The sequence below is a fragment of the Solanum stenotomum genome, chromosome 5 (assembly GCF_019186545.1).
Source record: "Solanum stenotomum isolate F172 chromosome 5, ASM1918654v1, whole genome shotgun sequence".
Lineage (NCBI taxonomy): Eukaryota > Viridiplantae > Streptophyta > Magnoliopsida > Solanales > Solanaceae > Solanum > Solanum stenotomum.
In genome coordinates this window covers 22,769,895-22,791,871 of record NC_064286.1, presented here as the reverse complement: position 1 = coordinate 22,791,871, position 21,977 = coordinate 22,769,895, and the positions used below count along the sequence as shown (strand labels likewise).

Genomic DNA, 21,977 nt, shown 5'->3' with positions numbered 1-21,977 from the left:
ATTTTTATTTTATGTAGTACATATTTTATAAACATAATTTGTATTTAAATTGTAATATTTCAAACTTTAAGTAGATTTTGAGTTTAGACTCTTGTTATTATTAATACTCTATTTTATTTTTTAATTAATTTTTATTTGGCCCACGGGCCGACCCTATCCATATTTCTCAAGCCCCATAAATCGATAGACTTATTCAGACCGGGCTAAACAAACCCTTTTCTTAAATGGGCTCCAAAAATTGTAGCTCAACCCTATCAAATCAAGGGTTAGGCCAAGTCGACTCAACGAGCCTAGCCCATATTGACGGCTCTAATTACATCTACCAAAAAAAGGGTTACTTATAGGGAAAAATTACTAAAGTACACAACATTAGTTTACATATTATCATTATTTCCCTACGCTTTCAACAAAATACAAAATTCCCTTCTTTTCCCCAAATCAAATTTGCCGGATACATTATTCTTTAAGAACCAAAACCCACGTTTCCCATTCCTAAAATCTCGCCCTCAATCTCTCCCCATTACAAAATCAGTCATCAAATTCAAATCAATTTGAATTTCAAAACAATTCATATCTCTATTCAACCGTCTGCAAAGTTCAAAATAGGTTGTCTCATCTTCTTCATTTCGATTTCATTTTTTTTTCATGTTTTCATCGTTTTGGCTCTTGCATTATGGATCTAACACCTAACAACTTTCTAATACTTGATTTAGAAGATCCTAACTGGGCAGAATTGAGATCTAAAAGGTTGCATGACCCGACAATTATGGCAAATCAAAGTTCTAAGAAGATAAAATCAAAAAAGGATGTACATGCATCTTATAAAGCAAAGGATGCAAAAATCCCAAAGAAAAGAGGTAGAAAAGTTACCCTTCCCATTTTTTGACCAACACTACCCATGGTATGTATTTTTTTTTTTTTATCATATATCGTGTTTAAAATTTCATGTATCCCCCCTATTTTTATTTTGTTTTCGTTTAATCTGATTCATTAATGATAAAGAAATTTTTATTGTGTATCTTGTTTGAAATCTTCAATTGTTTCCCTGATACAATAATTTTTGCATATATTGTTGTTACTTGTTAATGTATCAAAAGAGTAAATTTCAACTAATAAGATTGAATGACATTATGATTTTTTTTTTATCAAATGTTGGTATTGAGTATGACTTACTCATTGGTAATCTTGTTAAAAATCTACATAAATCATTTTTTTGGTTAAAGTTTTGTGAAGAGAACTGTATCTAAGATATAGGTGTTCAAATCACAGTATGACACGTAGGTTGTTTCTTGTATAGTGTATCATAACCATAGATGATTGAGCAAATGATACTTAAATAACATATAATGGATATGAAATTTTACATTTTGTATCATATTCAAATATACGTCACTGTATATACAAAATAATTGATTTTGTGTAGCACTTATGTTTTGTTATTATTTAGTATTAAATAAAGTGAAACATTATATTTTTCTGAAATAGTATGGCATTTCCATTTGTAGGTCTGCATGTATCATTTACTTTTTTTAATGATTGATAAACCTCATTTATGGAATTGCAAAATATGAAATATGTAATTAAACATATTCCAAAGCACTCTCTAAAGTTTTGTCCTACTTACAACTCAAATTTTAATGAAGATTTAGTGTTGTCAATAAAGAATGAGGTATGGAATTGTTCAAGGATATTATATTTGCTCCATACCTAAATATCCCCAAATGCAACTATCAAGGACATATTACCAAGTGTTTATATATGAGAGATTGAGCAGGACAATCTAGACAAAACAATTCATATTCGTCATGCCAAAGAAAATGTCTTGCAATTTAGTATCAGAGAGTTTGCTATTATTACTGGTCTGAAATGTAAAGGAAATATCAAGAATTTTATATATTCAGATTCAAAAACTAGTAGGCTGGTTCAAAGATATTTTCATAGTCCAACTTATAATGTAAATAAAGGACGTATGGTAGATCGTTTTATTATGGGCGGTTGGGTCAGCACTGATGATGCCCTTCAAATGACTATCTTGTATTTCATTCATACATTTGTATTCTCGCAACTTGGTGATGCAAGAATCCTTATTGAAGATTTCTTAATGGTAGAAGATTGCAGCTATCGACAGTTTCCGTGGGGACAACTTGCCTTCACAAAGTTAATGAAATCATTTAGAAAAGAGTAAAAACTCGACAAACGAATGTATTGCTTGAATGGATTCCCACACGCACTTAATATCTGGGTATATGAATGTGCGTCTGTAATACATAACAAGATAGATGTTAAAGAAGGAAATTGTATACCAAGGATATGCAATTGGAAAGTTGTGGCTGCAAAGCCCAAATTTGAGATGTTTATGGAAATCATCTTTATTGAGGTAATTAGTACATAACAACATTTTACTTCCTTTTTTTTAGTTTGTGATACATTATTATTTTGGTTCTCATGATATTTTACTATTTGGTTTTATAGAATGATTGTTCTAACATTCAGCCAACTCCCGAGGAAATCAGATCACTTGATTTACCAGATAGCAGTCATGTACCTCCAACTCAACAAGATTCATCAAATGTTAATCATGAGGAGGTGCAACCAGAGGAGGTTCCTGGTTTTGAAGACTTCTCATCAAAACCTCCGGAGCAACTGTTTAGGAGATCAACACGAGTTGTTGGCACATGATCTACCTTACCCCCAAGAGAAGAAAGGTTGCACATCTACCTAAATCTAATGTGCCCAAAGCCACACAACCAGATGAGTAACCAAATCAGCCATTTCAAACTCCGATTTCACAACTGCCACAAGCCGATAATGTATCTGGTGTTTCTCATTATACAATTTTTCAAAGAACAAATTTGAACAGTGCAGGACTTGAGGAACTGAAGGATTACATGAAATGTTATGTAAGTAAACACAATCATATGATTTAAACATTTGTTTGTTTATTGTTAATTCCACTTAATATGCTTAATTGGAATCTAGGTTGACAACAAAATTGGAGCTCTTGAGGCGTTAATAAAAGAAAATCATTTTGAGTTGATGAAAACAGTTGGCGTGAAAGATAACAAAAGTGAAAAGGTAGCATTTTTATTTTTTTGCTTCCCTTTTCAGTTTTGTGTTATACTGATGGTTTGGATCATGAAGCATATTGGAGGCATTTCAACGCCACATATAGTGGATGATTACGTAGAGAAAGGTAATGTTGATCCACAACCCACTTCCGATCAATTCTTTCAACAACCCATTTCACCCATACACATGGATTTTGCAACTGTTTATCATGATATTGATGTACCTGCTGTGGAGGTTGAAAAAACAACATGGTACTGAAGAAAAGGTTTCAAAAGTACGTATATGATACTTACATTAATATCACATGCACTTATCGTGTGTATAAATCCCTTAAAATTTTTTAATAATGTATCATGTATAATGGCTGATACTTTAATAATGAAACAAATGTTGCTATTTTGTATATTAGTGATTGTACTTGAAACATTAATAGTGTATTTGATACTATATTTTATTTTTGAATCAAAACATTAATATTCTACCATTACCAGATACTTAAATTTATTTTTCCTTATAAACAAATTTATAAACACAGAAGGATGATACATCCATTAAGGAACATGCAATGGAAGAGTCCACTGAGGTTCTACCCATAACACACCATAGTGATCTTCCGAAAAATGAAATTCTTCATGATAAGGAAGTGGTAAGTAAAGAGTTTTTGAATTATTATACATTAATTATATTTGAAAAAAAAATCATAATAGTATATGATATTCTCTTTATTAGGAGGATGCAAGAGTTGAAGCCAACGAATCAGACACAAAAGTATTGAGCGGTAACGAAGATGTTGCTGGTACAATTCAACAAGACTTCGAAAAATATGCTTCAAATCCAATAATTGTTGATACATCGGTATGGTTCTAATTTGTTTACTGGAAAATTAATGTTAACATTTTCTTATGTAAATTGTAATTTTTGTTATATTTCCCTGACATCATGTAGGATTCTACCACATCGGCCTCTATTTCATCCGGAACTGAAATAATCATAGATGTACTTGTATATGGACTTCCAAACCAACTAATTAATGCCAAACCACTGAGTGTAATCATTCCACTCCAGATAACCGGTAGTGATGATTTTCTATCTAACAACCAACTACCTACCCAACTGCCAGTCAAAGAGCCTGCACACAATCTTGATAAAAAGACTCAAGCTTCATGTAACAGAATGCCTTCAAAGATTATGCAGTCTCCTTATTTGACTTCTTTTGGATCAAGTGATAAGGGCAAGAAGAAAATATAAGATGACATCCGCCCATACACTCCATTTGTATAACACCTCAGAAACTAGTAGACTAAACTAGAGCTTTATGTGAGGGTTCTAGAGCTTGATGTGAGGGTTAAAGTCATAGATTTGACTTCCCGTACTTAGAATGAAGGGTTAAGGGTTAGAACGTCAAGGTACGACTCCCCAAGGACCAACCAAGATTCCTTGAAGAGGACCCTAGCAAACCACCCCTAAATCTGCCCAAAACAGTGCACCCACGATTGGGGACCCACGCCCCGTAGGGGGTTCACACCCCGTGGGTGAGGGGAGTAGTGGGTCAGGGTTCCAGTACCTCCACCTACGGATGACCAGCATGCCTCGTGGGTCCACCCATGGCCCGTGGGCTTGGTCTCGTGGGTGAGGCAGTCTTTGCCTTAAGTCGGTTTAAGTTGGGGGTTAATGAAACTTTCTAGAATTAATTAGGGGTTAAGTGGTATAATTTTATTAGTAATTAGACCACCTATATAAAGCTATTAGACCCATAAATACATTGATCCTAGTCATTATTTCAATTCACTGAAAGAACCCAATTCCCTCCAAGAAATTCTTTTACTAGAAAACTCAAGAAGAAGAAGAGAACCAAGCTAGGTCAAATTCCTCCATTGTTGCAAGCTTTGTGAGGGATTTATAATCAAGGTATGATAGCTTATTCATCCATGGATTCTTCCATCCATGGAGCCCCCTAGATTTCCCTAATTTGTAAAGATGAACCCCAATTCTAGCTAGACTTTCTTCCTATATTGTGGGTTAAGTTGAGTATGAATCCAATTGAGTGGATATTACTTGTTTATTATTTATTTAGTATTGAATCATGTTATTATGATGATAATAACTGATGAAATTTAAGTTATGTGGGTTTATGCCATGAAAGGTGAAATTGAGGATTTATAGATGATCTTCTAGAATTGATGTTATGAGTAGTAATTGTTCAAGAATAAAATCAAGTAGACATGAATTTAATTAGATTATAGTACATATGATGGATCGTGACTAGTAATGATAGAGATTGAGCCTTTACGATGAGATATGGTTAGAATTGCTTAAGAATGAAGCTTATGACTAGAATACCTTGAAATCTAGGTATGTATGATGATTGTAAGAAGTAAAGCTTTGAGAGTAAGGCTTGTATTCATGAATGTTGATCACTAGGGTTTTGAGAGTAAAACCAATGTGATGAACTATGTATGTCAAATGCCCTAAGAGTGAAACTTATATGATAATGGTAGACTATTAGATAGAATGGTTGTGGTAGGACTTTACCCACCTAATCTACCTCATGGATGTTTGAATGCATAAAGGGATAAAATCACATGAGTTAGGATGATATCCATGTCTAGTGCTTGAACCTTAAGTGTGATGATTGAAAGTAAGTCTTGAACCTCCATGAGGTGAATTATGAGATTATTCTTATTGTAATTGAACTATTTGAATCATGTTATCATCCATGTCTAATGTAGTCATTCTAGATGTGTTGATTTGATATGAGCCTTGACCTTTGAAGGGGCATTTATATGATATTATGCATGAATTATAAAGTTTAGTACATGCTTTAAGAACACTTTGAGAGTAAAGTGAATATGCTCATGATCTAGTTGTTGTGTTGTTGAAAGGTTACACTCATATACACACTTATGCATGAATATGATATGATGTGAAAGGTTTTTCACATGTAGTGATTCTAAGGTTGGAAGACTAGTCTCACCTATTGAATCTATGAGCTTTAGTATGAGTTATGTTGGATTGAGTGTCAAGACATTCTTCCATAAATATGATTTTAAGTCAAGACTTAATATGAACTCAATGGGAATTATGCTTCGCACTGAGTGGATAGTGAGATGAGATGGAAGACCTCACGTTAGTAGAGTCTAGGTTTCTAGGAGAAATCTCTTGGGATGGAAGCCCTCACGTTAGTAGAGACAGGGTTTTCTAATAGCAATCCCCTTATCCCATAAACTATGTGCCCTCATAGGTCTTTACCTAGTGGATCCACCTAAGCTAAGAGTATGGTTATACCTTAGGCAAGTAGGACAACTCCTTTTTGGTGTGGGGTAGACACCGAATTCCATGTTAGCTCACATGGTCTATGTTGGTTAAGGCTAATTCCTACAATAAGAATATTAATTATGAACTATGGTAACTTAAGATGCCCTTCCAATACATGTGTGACTAAAGGTGAATGTTCCCTTGTCTATGAGAAATGAGCTAAGGATGAGATCAAAGAGGTAATAAAGGTAAATGAGGACCTAAAGTGACTTGATTAGCATGGGTGGGATTATGAGGTATTATCCATATATTGCACAAGCTTTCCTTGATGTGGCTCATGAAGTGTTCCTCTTATGTCATGATAAACTAGCTGATTTGATTATGTCTATTACTATGTTATTATCTCTTACGGTTATAGCCTATGTCTTATGACGATGTCTCTTATGCTTATGACTATGTTATTGTCTCTTATGCTTATAGTTTATGTTTCTTGAAGTATCTCTTATGATTATGGCATACGGTTTAGGGTGACTAACCCTTATGTCATGGTCTTATGATGTTATTCTAGCTATCATATTTAGTACTTTGTACTAATGCATACTCTTGCCTACATTCTTATCAAATGTAGGGTTCGACGATTCTGAGTCCCATTCTTGAGGATAGATTTCTAAAAGTGCAAGGAGTTGAAGACTTAGTGAGTCCTCATAGAATCGAGGATTGATCACCTTTCCTTTATGTCTTTCTTTTATGTTTTAGACTATTGTATGGGTTGTTTCCCAAGAGTTATTCAAAGTTGTATTAAATGGTTTGAGACAATGTTAAAGACTTTCGCTTTCCTTTTATAAAGACTTTGATTGTATGGAAAATGTTTTAAAATTTCCGCACTTTTCTATTATCTTATGTTATGATATGCTAAGTGGCTTAGATTGAGTCCTTCGGGGTTCTATGTACCAGTTACATCTAAGATGTACCCTTGGATCATTACAATTTGAAGATTGTCGCATCGCATATCAACTCTCGTCTGTTTTAATGCAAGAGTTCTTCCAGTGGATACAAAAGGGACTCCTCAAATCACATGCAAATAAGTAAGTTTTTTTATTAATGTATCTTTATACTATTATTTTGTATTAAATTATTTTTATTTTGACTATAATCATTCTCATAGGAAACCATCATAGGATAAATATAGAGGCAAATATGTTCTATTTGGTTTTGACCATATGGATTTTGTTGTCGCATTTCCTATGGACAAGAACTGGTTTTATATTATGTCACTGCCAATGAAATGCTGGACTGATCAGGTACAATATGCATTCCATTTTTGTATATGATACACAATCAACATGTGTCATTTAAAATAGATGTCAGATTACTAATTGAGTTTGCTATTTCTTCCGTGTATCATAATATACTTTATATCATATTATGCTGATTTATATATTATGTTTCTTTTTTTCTTTATTTTACAGCACATATGTGTAATTTTTTTACTATCTACGCAAGAAGTCAAAACTAAGAAGCATGGATCAGTACAGATACACTACGGTCAACTGTTTGTGCAAGTCATACATCAACATTGTTTACAATAGGTATTATTGCAGTCCTGCAGATGATACTCTTAGTACACATGATCACATTTTCCGTGGTGTTACTGTATCTGTTTATGAAAGGTCTATCAAAGACATCATCAATGGATTTTCGATCCCTGTTGCTTTACCATGGCATCTAGTAGATGAGGTTTATATTTTGGTTAACTGTGCTGGAGATTTTCATTGGGTGTTGGCTGTTTTAAAGAAAAGGGTAATACGAGTGTACGACTCATCTATGGGATCAAGAGAAAAAGTTCATTCTGGTAAGATAAAGTAGTTGTCTATCATCCTTCCAAACTACCTTCATGATAGTGGATTCTTTGATAAAACGGAGAGAACTGATTGGGCAACACTGGATGCTTACAAAGACAAGGAAACTGGTGAACTGTTGGGTCCACAACATTCGTTTGAGGTGGAATTTGCTCAAGACATTATGTAACAACAAAGCAATATCTTGTTAGTATTGTAAAGGAATTTCTCTACTTACACTTTTAATTCATTTTTTTAATGTATCTTATTCTTGGTCGCAGTGACTGCGGAATGTATGCAACTGCTTTTGTTGAATTCTTAAGCGATGAAATCAACATTCCATCTACTCGTTTTCGAAGTGACTACCTTCGCAAAAGATATGCAACACTGTTATGGAAGTATGGTATGGACAAGGCCGAGGCGGGATATGTTAGCGATAATGATGATCCTACAAGGCCGAAGAATGACTACACTTCACCAGCACAAGATGGACTAATTAATGTAGAATAGTAATGTTTTATTGTTTTGAAGATACATTAATTAGTATTTTGGAATATTCCTTCCCGTTTTAACATAACATTTCTAAGTAATTTATAATTATAAATTTCAAGACTGTTTTTGTCCAAAATTCTGTATTTCACTTTTAATTTTGTTTTCAATATATATAGTAACTTGTTACAAATTGTATCTTATAAGTATGGTACACACCAATACTGCTGATACAATATCACCTGCAGATACAACTATCCTAAAAATTATTATGTATATGATACAAAATTGATTCTCAAATAACAAATTTTTATGTATCCCAACAACTGATACTATTTATTTTACACTTGGTACAAAACAATTAATTTTTAATTTATTTAGTATGATTTAACAAGTTGTCTATTGTAACCTCGATATAAATCACAACAACTGATACTATATTATTACCAGATATAGAATATCATGAAAATTATTATGTATATGATACACAATTGATTCTCACATAACAAATTTGTATGTAGCCCAACACATGATACTATATATTTTACACTTGGTACAAAGCAGTTAATTTTCAATATATTTAGTATCTTTTAACAGGTTGTCTCTTATAACATTATTGTAAATCACAACAACTGATACTATTTTATTAGCAAATACGAAATATCCAGAAAATTATTATGTATATGATACACAATTGATTATCAAAATAACCAATTTGTATGTAGCACAACACCTGATACTATATATTTTACACTTGGTACGAAACAATTAATTTTCAATATATTTAGTATCTTTTAACAGGTTGTCTCTTATAACATCGATGTAAACCACAACAACTGATACTATTTTATTAGCATATACAAAATATCCAGAAATCTTATTAACAGATTCAAAATATCCAGAAAATTATTAGACATGAAGCATAAAAGTACTCCTAAAAAGTAATCATCAAGAATCTTTTGGGAAGAAAGTACATATTCTTCTATTGTGATCTTCTTGTCCACAACGTTCACAACATTTCGTGTTTGTGGTTAGCTTTTCATCTGGATTTTTTCCTCTTTTCACTTGGTATATTAGGAGTTTTTTTTGTATCTTGGTGGCAAGACGAGTTCTTCCAAAATACATTCCTGAGCTGTCCAATTACTTTTGTCTAGCATTGGTTCCATTGAAACTGTATATGTGTTTGTTAATGCATCATGTTTATAGTAATCAGAGCAGTATGTGTGTACATCTGTAATATTTCTCTTCTTGAAAACAACCATTACGTGTGCACAAGGTATCTCGTTATGTTGAAATCTACCACATGAACAAGTTTTTCTCTCAAGACAAACAATGTATCTTATCCCACCTTCGTACACTGAAAAAATAAATTCAGAAGATGGAACAACCTGCAATTGTTTACAAATTAGAGACACATTACACGATTTTTCATTTGGTATACACAACAATATAATGAGAAGTAAAGCTAGATACATAATACTTGTAATACAAATATGTACCTTCATTTTCGCACATTTGGACGCGTTTATAATCAATATTTTTTCAAATCTCCTCCCAAATGTTCCCTTTGTATAAGATGCTATTTCTCAATTTTTGCAATTCCAAGAACTAAATAGAATTCTAGCTTCTTCCAAAAAGTCTATAATAGGTAATTGTCGTGCATCACCAAGGCAACCATTGATACATTCCTCTATGTTCGAACTCATCATTATCCCCATGTTCATTGCTGCATGAGATCTAGACCACCTTTCATACCCAGCATCTTGAAGATACTTCTTAACTCTTCTATCTACTTTTTCAAATTTAGCCATTAATTTTCAAAATGATCTCTTTGATAAGCCTTTGCCATTGAATAAAACAGATCACTTAGTATGGATTTGCTTCTTCTAAGTTTGTACAAACAATTTTCCAAAGGTGCCATATGCATACAAAATGAGGAACATTTGGATAAACAATACTTACACTATTCAGTATGCTTTCATTTCTATCAGATACAACACACATTTTTTCTTTCTCACCAAATACATTTTTAAACTGTTGAAAGAACCATGTCCATGAACAATTATTTTCCATGTCTACAATTCCATAAGCTAACGACAATATGCAACCTTAACATAGAAACACGCAACATTATAATTCTTTATACATATTTGTTATAGAATGTTAAAATTACTATTTTAAAATATTAAATTCATAAACAACATGACATACCTGCCTTATCAAGTGTCCTTGCCGATAAAAATGTCCCTCGGTAAGTTCCGCTAAGATGTAAACCATCAACAATAACAACAGGCCTACAAAACATAAACCCTCTCATCATTGGACTTAATAATATGAATAGATACATAAACTCATTTTTTTCCGACTTGTGCATCCGTATATATGAATTTGGATGTCACACCTCGAGCCTACACCCTGGGCGGGACTGGCGCTCGAGAACCATTGTTGGCCCCAAGCGGACCCTTTGACTGGCTTAACTCATAGCGGAAGAATTAAAGCATTAATACAAGGATCCAAATGCACTTTAACAATAACTGCCTCAAATAAACTTAGAACGTTTAAGGATAAACATTAAAATTAGCCCAAGTGGCAACTCAAGTCTTTTAGCAAAACATCTGAAATACAAGACTAAAGAACTCATATCTAACTATCTATGAAGCCTCTAAATACTAAGAGGGATGTCGGGACAAGACCCCCGATCATCCTAACAACTGACTTACAAAGAAATAAAAAGGGAATCCTCCGGAAGTAGGGAGGCTCACCAACTAACTCTGACTGCTCAACTGGGTCAATGAAGTGCTGGATGCTGATCATGGTTATCTGTATTTGATTCATAAAATGATGCAGGCCAACTAGCATCAGTACATTGAATGTACGAGCATGCGAGGGGAAAACTAAACAGGACATAAGCTTGAAAGGAATCTGAAAGGAACACTTACCTTAACTTTACTCAACTCATGGGTACTCAACTCAAATGTAAAGTAAAACAACAATAAAGGTGCAGTTTATAGAAAACATTTAAAACAGTAGATGACAACTCAATGTATTAGAGGAATACAATAACAACTTAGTTTATGTATAAAGTAATATAATACTGTGGGAGTTTCTCTAACCGACAACCATCACTATGTGCTAAAGTGATGATACAACATCTCGCCCACGCCGCCAGAACTGTCCTATACCTTGCCATGATATAGAATGCCTCAACTAAGTGGATCCACTAGTCTATGAGAAAAGCACCAAGGTGTCATCTAAAAAGTATGACCCTTTCTACCCACGAAGGCTACATGGTTTATGGAGACTTGAGTTATTATGAACTCATCCCCATATCGGTGCTCAATACTACTCCCAAAATATACTCAGCTCATATGTTTTAAAAACAAAACTCTTTATGTGATTTGAGTTAATTACTCAAAAACTAGCTTAAAACCTCCCTTGGAAATCAGTGTTTCCCTTCTTGTTCAAATGTGAATACATTTCAACTCTTGGGAAAACTTAGTTCCTGTATAATCTTTTGAAGAAATGAAGTTTACTCTTACTCTTTACTCAACTCAAAACTCAAGCCTTAAAAGAAAGTTAAAACATTTGTAAAAGATTTTTGGAAGACTCTATGAACTTCTCTTGACTTGACTCTTAACTTTCCTTTAATTGAATTATGGATTCAAGGCACATGATCTCATGTTTATGAATGATTTCATGATGTTTAGACGTACCTTAGAGTGCAGAACTCCACTAGAAAACTTAGGTACGTATCTAGGGAACTCAAATGGAAAGACGTGGGAAAAGGTGAAAGGCCTGGCGTCCCTGGCGCTTTGAGTGGCGCGGGGCGCCAGCCTTGAATCTTCAAACACGAGCTTGGGGCGCTCTGGCTTGCGCGGCGCCCCAGAAGCCAAATTTCAGAGAACTTTGTGGGGCGCTCTGAGTGGTGCGGCACTCCACCCCTTTTCCCAGATTTTTTGACAAATTTTTATGCTCGTTTTTCCATTCTAAACCCTCTAAATTTAATTGTTTTTTTTCAAACACTTAGATTTGACTATATCACCAATATATGTAAGAATCTACTCAAAATCACACCTAATTTCATGAATCAAACTCAAGAAACTTCTTAACAATTCCAACAACAAGAACCCACAAGAACTTAAACAAATTTCATCAAGAACTCATAATCTTTTCTTTCAAGAAACACAATTACGCTGAATTGAATCATGATTGGAGCGTGGGTGAACCAAACCAATGCTATATGATCTCACATACCTAGTAGGGATCACCCCTTGACGAAATCCATGATCTTAGCTTCGAGAATTTGACGATTCTTTGTTTCTTCTCCTCTCTTTTTCTCTTCTCTCAAAACCCTAACTTAATTTCAAAAGCGTAAACTGAATCCAATCAGTTTAGACCCCAACTTAATTACCAAAAATGAAATTAATTAGCTGGGTATGAAAAAGACCAAAATACCCTTCTAAAATCCGGTTTTGACTTTCCTTATCTAGTCAGCCCAACTTCAAATGGACGCATCTCCCTCATACAAACTTGGAATTGAGCAAACTCGGTGGCGTTGGAAAAATAATTCAAAGATCTTTACTACGGTATCTTGTAGTACACCTAACTCATCCTAAGATAAGAGTTATGGTCATTTGAATTTGACCTAAAACTCAAACTTAACATAACTTAATCAATTTTCCAGATTTTTCATTCTTTTAAAAAATGACTATTCTAATTCTAGCTCTTTCTAGTTCTTTCAAATAGCGAGGTGTTACAATATTGCCCCCTTGGGAACATCCGTCCTCGGATGAGATTACTCTTAGTAGGCTAACGGTGTAACATCTAACATTCAGCTCAACCACCCAACAAGCAAATTTAACACATCAAGTATATAAATTAAACAGTACTAAGAAGAGAATTAGTACCTTGGTCTGGAATTTCTCCGGGATCAAAGAGATGTGGATATCTCTTCTTCATATCCTCCTTAGTTTTCCAAGTAGCTTCCTCAACAACCTGGTTTCTCCAAAGAACCTTGACTGATGCTACTTCCTTGGTACTCAACTTGCGAACCTGATGGTTTAGAATCTGAACACGGATCTCCTCATAAGACAAACTATCCTTGATACCAATATCTTCAGTAGGTATGATAAGTGAAGGATCTCCAATGCACTTCTTCAACATGGAAACATGAAATACCGGATGAACCGCTGCCAACTCTTGGGGTAGCACTAACTTATAAGCTACATTACCAACTCTTTTGGGTATTTTGTAAGGGCCAATATACTGGGGACTAAGCTTCCCCTTCTTACCAAATCTCATAACACCCTTCATGGGTGAAACCTTCAAGTATACGCAATCATCTACTTCAAACTCTAACTCCCTTCTCCCAACATCAGTGTAGGATTTCTGACGACCCTACGTTGTTTTCAATCTCTCTTGAATGACTTTTGCTTTCTCCATAGCCTGATGAACTAAGTCTTGTCCTATCAACCCTGCTTCACCAACCTTAAACCATCCAATTGGAGATCTATACGTTCTCCCATAAAGAGCTTCATACAGAGCCATCTAGATGCTAGAGTGGTAACTATTGTCATAAGCGAACTCAATGAGGGGTAGGTGATCATCCCAATTACCTTTGAAATCAATCACGCAGGCCCTCAACATATCTTCTAAAGTCTGAATAGTGCACTATGCTTGACCATATGTTTGAGGATGAAAAGCAGTACTTAAGTTCATCTTTGAACCCAAGCCATTCTGAAAAGATTTCCAGAACTGTGCAGTAAATTGCGCACCTCTGTTGAAATAATCAAAACTAGTACCCCATGAACTCTAACTACCACTTAAAGATATAACTTGGCATAGTCCTCTGCTGTATGGTAGTCTTACCGACAAAAAGTGGGTTGACTTTGTCATTCTATCAACAATCACCCAAGTAAAATCATGTTCCATGCGAGACCGTGGTAACCCAGTAATGAAATCGATATTGATCATCTCCCACTTCCATTCTGGAAGTTCTATATTCTGAGCCATACCACCGGGCTTTTCGTGCTCTACTTTAACTTATTGGCAATTCAGACAATTAGCAACAAACTCTGCAATGCCCTTCTTCATACTACTCCACCAATAAACTTTTCTCAAATCGAGATACATCTTTGTGGAACCCAGATGGATAGAATATATGGAGCTATGAGCTTCCTCCACGATCCTCTCTTGGAGTTCATCCTCCCTTGATACACACATTCTACCTTGATACCTCAATACGCCATCTCCCCTTTGTTCAAAAGCCAATAATTTTTGCTTATGAACATTTGCCTTTAATTCAAGAAAAATAGGATCTTTCTATTGCTTCTCTTTTACTTCTGACACTAATGATGATTCATCCCCATTCATCACCACTACTCCTCCTTCTGTGTAATCCATTAGTCGAACTCTTAATCGTGCAAGTCTGTGCACATCTTTTGCTAACACTACACTATTTTAGGCCTAAGCCCACACTAAATCTGGGCAACATTTATAAAGTGTTGCCTAAAATATTTTTGGGTACATTTTTGAAGTGTAGTTATAGTTTTTTGCTTTTAGCCACAATAATATTGGCAACACTTCTAAAGCGTGCTCTTTAGTGGCATAGGCAACACCTTTTAAGCATTGCCATATAATGATATAATTGGCAGCACCTATTTACACATATGACTACACTTTTAAAGTGTGCTATTTATGTAAATCTAAAACAACACTTAACAATTGTGACCTTGTAGTTTCCCTAAATATTTTACTGAAATATTATTTTCCCTCCAACATACTTAACTCTCCCTCCAATTTCTAATTATCCAAAAAACAAAAAAAAACTTCTACAAAAATAAAAACACAATTCAACTCTAAAAAATAAAAACACTTTCACTACTAGTATATCTAACCTAAAGAGCTCTGTCACTTTGCCCAAATCGCCGTCTAAGAAATGAAACCCTAAAACCTGCCCTCTTCTTCTCATTTCGACCAAAAGAAATCAACATGGTCACTCAACAAAGCTCCTTGTCGCTCCTTTACCTCAGATATGTGGTGATTTTCCTAATCGCTCTTCGCCTTCATCCGAAAAACTTGAGAGATCGTTTAAAGAAAACTAGCATCATTTGGAAAAGTTTGAATATATACCAGAGCGGATTCAAGATGTGGAAGCAAACGTAGATTTAGTCACATTGATCATATAGGCCAGCCTTCTTCTTGTTCATCAGTCTCGCCACGTCGATGGTATTAAAAAAATTATAATTTATATGACTATCTCTTCATTTTATGCATTTTTAAATGTTTGATGCAATTTTAGGTTTAAATTACCTTCATTGTTTATGAATTTCAATTTCGATATATTACATATAGTATAAACTCGGTGTGCATTTAAATTGGTCAGGCATTCTGGAGTGGTGCTTTAGATTGGGTTTTGAAATGTTTGTGCTTGATTTTGTTGGCTTTTAGATTATTTGTGCCTAGTATAAGTAATAAATAGCGAACTTTGTTTATTGGCTATCTTTATGCCTATTGATTACAATTTTATAATAGATTGTAGTCTATTAATCAACCACTCATGCATGCCAAATTGCTTTTCAAGGATCATAAGTCTGGGAGAAAATGAGGATCGGATCGTTCCTTTTGCTAGAAAGGATGTTTCAGCAGGGAATGAGTTAACCTTTGATTATAGATTTGAACCTCATCAGAATGATGAGGCTAAAGTCCCTTGTCAGTGTGGAGCTCCCAACTGTAGCAAATTCATGAATTAGAATAGCATAGGTAGATAGATTATTGACTATTCCTCATCCTAACTGTTAGAGGATTGTGGGGATATTTTGTTCTTCTCCCACCCTCCAATTTACTTTTAATTTGATTCTTTTGTTTATGCTTAACATGCAAATATCTATATAACTTCATTAACATGTAAGAATAGTGAAAGTTTTTCGTCTTCTTTAATCTGATGAAGATATTATAATGTAGCATGTTAATTATTGTGTTTTTCATCGTTTCCTCGTGCTAACATGTTCCACACATAGATATATATCTCAAAAACAATATTGTACAAACAGATTTAACTTCTTGCAAGAACATTGGAGGTCATAAATGTTTTATGTCCTCATATAAACTACGATATACAGTGGTACAATAGCAAATTGACGAAAATATTTTACATAGAGATGATGAGATTATATTGACGATGATTCATGGACATAGAAGGAGCAACACCTCTAGTACTTGTATCATCCATTGACGTAATGAATCCTAAGCAACCTAGTACCCCTAATTTCTTGTATGGAAAAAATGTTTTCCTCTTCATCTCTTCGGAAAATGGCCTATTCAACGTGTAATGCAACTCATGAGCCTAAATCTCCCTCCTCCTTCTCATAAAGGAGGTTGATACTGATGATGATGCAACACTGCTAGAAGTTGATTTGAAGCTTGAAGTCTTCGCATCCTCCTCCTGCTCGCGCGTTTCTTCAAAAACTTGTTTAATTGATCTTTACTGCTCGCTCTACCCTCAGAACCACTTCTGAATAGGAATAAATCTTCCAGTTTCCATTTTATGTACCAGAGTGATATCGATGATGAAACAGAACACAAAGAGTATGGGCTAGTCTTTGTGGACCCCTGATTGCTTTCGTGATCAAATACCAGATCAGGAACAATTACATTGTTTTACAATCTTGAAGCCTAGTTCTTCTTTCATTTTTCTCTATTTCCATTTTTCGCTGATTATACAATTACAATGTTTTTACATACAAATAAACTAACTTAAAATGAGTTTTGATGCTACTGCTTTCATGAACAAGATTTGTGACTGCATCAGCTGCCCATTGAATGACACCATTGACTGCTCGAGAGTTCTAAGCATCTTTTTCCCTCTTCAGCAGATTTGCAAGATGAGGCAAAGCTCCAACATCAACAATCAGTTGTTGGTGCTCCAGCTGTAAGACATAAAATTTAAAATATAAAGAAAAAGAGTAAATATCTACTACTCTGATAGATGCAAGAATTAAGAACTATCTATGGTATTTATATTTCACATTTACATTTCCTCTATTATTTATATTTCTGATTCACAACAGTTTTCTCTGTCTTGAATAGATCAATGATTTGCATAGATCACCTGACTAGTCTGTTGATCAATTAAATCTCTGCTCTTTCTTAGTTTTAGGAAGGAGAAGATTTTGTATGGCTCAACCAATGGAGGTATGAATTCTTAAAACTTTACTAGTATTTTCTTAGATAAAAATATTCATCATGTGTAATATAGGTGGATCAGAAACTAATTTACCTTTCTCTATGCCCTGTGTATTTATTATCTTTAGGAATTTTACCTTGTTATCTATAGTTTAGGCATCTACTTACTCAATTTGATAATAATTTTTTATTGCCTCAGGTTGACCTGGAACCATCAGATGGACCTTTGTTGGAAATGAACGGTTTAGATGAATTCAAATCTTTCTTACGTCACATTCTAGATCATAAATTCTAGTAATATTTCAGATTGTATTGATGTGCTTTATTTCTTTTTGCATCTAACACTGGTTTCCATATGCTGTAATTAATATTTTGTTTTTTGGGCTATGAACTTGTTGCTATTGGGGTAATAAATAGTGAACTTTCTTTATTATATATCTTTATGCCATTTGATTATAGTTTCCAAATAGATTGTAGTCTATTATGGTATGATAAACTTCTAGGAGATTGGTTTTTCATTGGAATTTCATTTTCTACTAGCTCATAACAAAGGTATGGATGATATAATGTCCATTTTCATACAGTTATATCGTGGTTTTACTTTTGTAGTTCTGTATTTTTCATATGTATAATAAAACTACTTCTTTTGGTTCTAATTTTGCAGCTAAATATAACAGCTAGTATTGTAAGCAACTTCCCAAATCCTAGAGACAGAAATAATGTTGTTTCATCTCAAAATCATACGGATTCTTCAATCAAAATTCAGAATGATACAGAGCAATTGAAGATATATCTTTCTTTCTATTTTCCATTGGAAAGAGTTTGTATGCACAGTAAGTGACATTGTTTGATGTTTGAGATTATGCACATTTTTCATGTGATAGTCATCCTTGTTCTGATCAGATTTGGGTCCCTTCAAACCCAAATCTGTAGCTTAATGCTTGCTTTAGAATTGAATATGCAATACAATTTCCTGTTTCTACCATGTTGAGTACCAACTCTTGTAGACCAACAATTCCTTATATACTTCGACTAATTCCAAGGAATACTATCATTTGCTACCAGTAACATATACCATGTAACTCTTCTTACCAATGATAGAACAGATGAGAAAGAAATTATCCAGTGTTTTTATCTCTGTTGATATTTGAACTTGAGACCTCATGATTCTTGATCCACTTCATTGATCACTTTGATCACACTCTTGGGTACCATTGTATGTTAATTTTTTTCACACAATAAATAAAGTATGTAAGGCCCAATCATATAATTAAAGCATAATTCAAACTCTGGTTGAATTTTAAACTCTTTGTCCACTTGGACTATAATTTTATGGGACAACAGCTCTTGCAAAGTTTAGATGTTGGACTATAACCTTCCAAATGACTTGTTCTAAAGTTCTATTAATGAAGTATTTGGGCTTTAGCCTGAGAAAACAAGAGTTGGGTCATCACATTTATTAAAGCATACATTCAAGGCAGAATACAAAATCCCTTCCTTAAAATCGTCAAGTAAGTTTCATTTAGACATTTGAATTGTGTCATTGAAAATAACTAAAATGTTGGACAATTCTTGATGATGCAGTAAGTTTAATTGGACAAATTTGCAAAATGAGACTATGCATATGCGATATGTTGTGTAAGGTGTTACTAATACAAATGATTATTTTGTGGCAGGGATGAGCTTAGTTACTGTAATGGTGAACTAAATTCAAACATTTGAACCAATTACTGATGAAAATGCAGACATCAATAGCTTACTCATACTGATTATTTATAGAGATATACACTTCCACTGAGTGCAGTCACTAGAGAATCCTTTTTTGATAACCGAGAAATCTCCAAGGGCTAGTGACACACGGGATCTCGGTAGATAATAAGCCAACTCCTCTACCCTCCTCCACTTAAATACCGTGCTTTTGTTCTGTGGCAGTGTTTGAACCCGTGACGTGCGACTAACCTACACATCAGACGTTGTAGTCTAACCACTATGCCAAAGCGCTTGGGGCTGCATAAATAGAGGTTTTTTTATGCTATTTTTTATCTTTTTATGTTACTTAGAGTGCAGGAGGCACTCCAAAAACCTGAAATGGCTTGCTAGAAGTTCTGAAGGTCGTCCATGAAGCCGGCCTGATATTTGAAAATAGGTTTTGACCTCAGGTTCTTTTTTCTGCTGTCATATATTTTAGCCATAATATGGACTAGCTTTCTGATGAGTATCGCATTTTGTTAAGAAAATGAATGTTCTGTGGAACTGAGTTAAAAAAAAATATGTCTGGTTTACCTCTATTTAATCTACATCTACTGGTTTAGGAGTTTTAGTAGGTCTACGAAAAGTTTCTTGTTGGTCTGTTATCCTCTGGTTCCATCTTTTTGTTCACTCTCCATTATAGTATACACTGCACGTTGTGCATAGCATTGCTCTTAAATAGTTCTCACTTCTCATTGTTGCTTACTGCCACTCATGTGCAGGGTGTTGCCATTACACAATAGAACTCATTTCTTGACAACACTTTTAGAATTGAGTGTTGATTAGCCAGATTCCCTATTTTTGATTGGGTGGGCGGAAGAACCTCTAAAATGTCTGCCTTTGGTTTACTTGCAGCTGCACTTCACCTTTGACACTCCTAATAGAAGTTCAATTATGAATAAGATCTCCTTTCATTCACTAATTCAGATTGTTGATAGAATTTCATTTGTGAATAAGATTTCCTGGTGTTTATGTTTATACTATTTTTTTCCATTCACAGGTAAATCAAGGGATCAGTGTTTATGGAAACAAATGGAGCACAGATCAACATGCGTAAGTTTAAATTGTACCTTTCACTCAGCACTAAAGAAAAAATAAACAAGAAAATGAAAATACAGAGGCAGGTGTCCTTTCATTTGAAGCTCGTCTAAGTATTTGCTAACTGGTCATCGTTTCACCATAAATTTGGTTTCCTCTTTTTCTTGTTTCCAGCTATATTCAACAACTACGAGAAGGTGTGCACAATTTCTTTGCAACATTTATGGATTTTGTTGTAGTTACTTACTGTGACATCTTATTAGCATATGAAATACATGCTTTAATAGGAACTAAGAGTCCTATTTTTCATAACATGCAGTACCACTACATTGGGAAGGGGTTGGGAAGTATTGTTAAAAATGACTGGTATTGAGCATATTAAATACATGATTTATTTCACTAACTTCTAATTTTATTTTGAATGTGCAGGAAAACGCCGGTAATTGAATTTGAATAGTGGCCAGAAGTAAACTCTATCTATTGTATTGAACGATGAAGAGTGTTTGTACTATTGTCATATTTATTTGAATGCATTAGATTTTGTGGAATTTATTGATAGTAGAGATCTTTAAGCAATCACTTTCTAAGTATTGGTTGTACAAGACATGATTTTCGAAGCTTGTTCGAAATATATAGCTTTGATTTATTTATTAGCTAATTTTTCGCTTTAGATCACTTATATTTTTAATTATGTGATTATTGAATATATGCAAATAAAAATTATTCTTAAAAATGAAAAATTGTGGCTATAAAAATTTTACACAACATTGCCACACTTTATAAGTGTTGTTCTAGATGAGATATAAAAGGCAACACTTTTTAAATGTGACCAATAACAAAGAAAAGGCCACACTTTTAAGTGTAGTATAATCAAACAAAAGGTGTTGCTAATGAGTTACTACAAAGCATGCCCTTTATACCTCTTTGGCCACACTTTTTAAGTGTAGCTGCTATGGCGACATTTCAAAAGCGTTGCCTAATGTCAAAGGTTACGCTCGTTTTGGCCACCCCCTAAAAAGCGTTGCTTAAAGTCCAAAAGTGTTGCCTTTTATCAAAGGCCACACTTTTTGCTAGTTTAGGCTACACTTTATTGGGGTGGCCGTAGGCCTAAAATGATGTAGTGTAACTCTTTCTTATCTTTCTCAATATGGGTGGTACTACCCACAGACAATCTGCTCAAGGCATCAACAACAACAACATTAGCCTTACCTGGGTGATAAATGATACTCTTGTCATAATCCTTGAGTAACTCTAACCACCTTCTCTATCTGAGATTAAGCTCTTTCTGAATAAACACGTACTTAAGACTCTTGTGATCGGTTAATACATCTGCATGAACACCATAAAGATAGTGAC

General features: G+C 34.2%; 1 long non-coding RNA gene and 1 pseudogene across 1 annotated transcript; both read left to right on the top strand.

Moving 5' to 3' along the window:
- Positions 1-766: 766 nt before the first annotated feature.
- On the top strand, positions 767-8,672 carry LOC125863790 (uncharacterized; annotated as a pseudogene).
- Positions 8,673-15,588: 6,916 nt separating this feature from the next.
- Positions 15,589-21,183, top strand: LOC125865081 (uncharacterized). Its single transcript, XR_007446310.1, has 3 exons — positions 15,589-20,636; positions 20,796-20,818; positions 21,051-21,183. It is a non-coding gene; the product is annotated as an uncharacterized LOC125865081 (long non-coding RNA).
- The last annotated feature ends 794 nt before the right edge of the window (positions 21,184-21,977 follow it).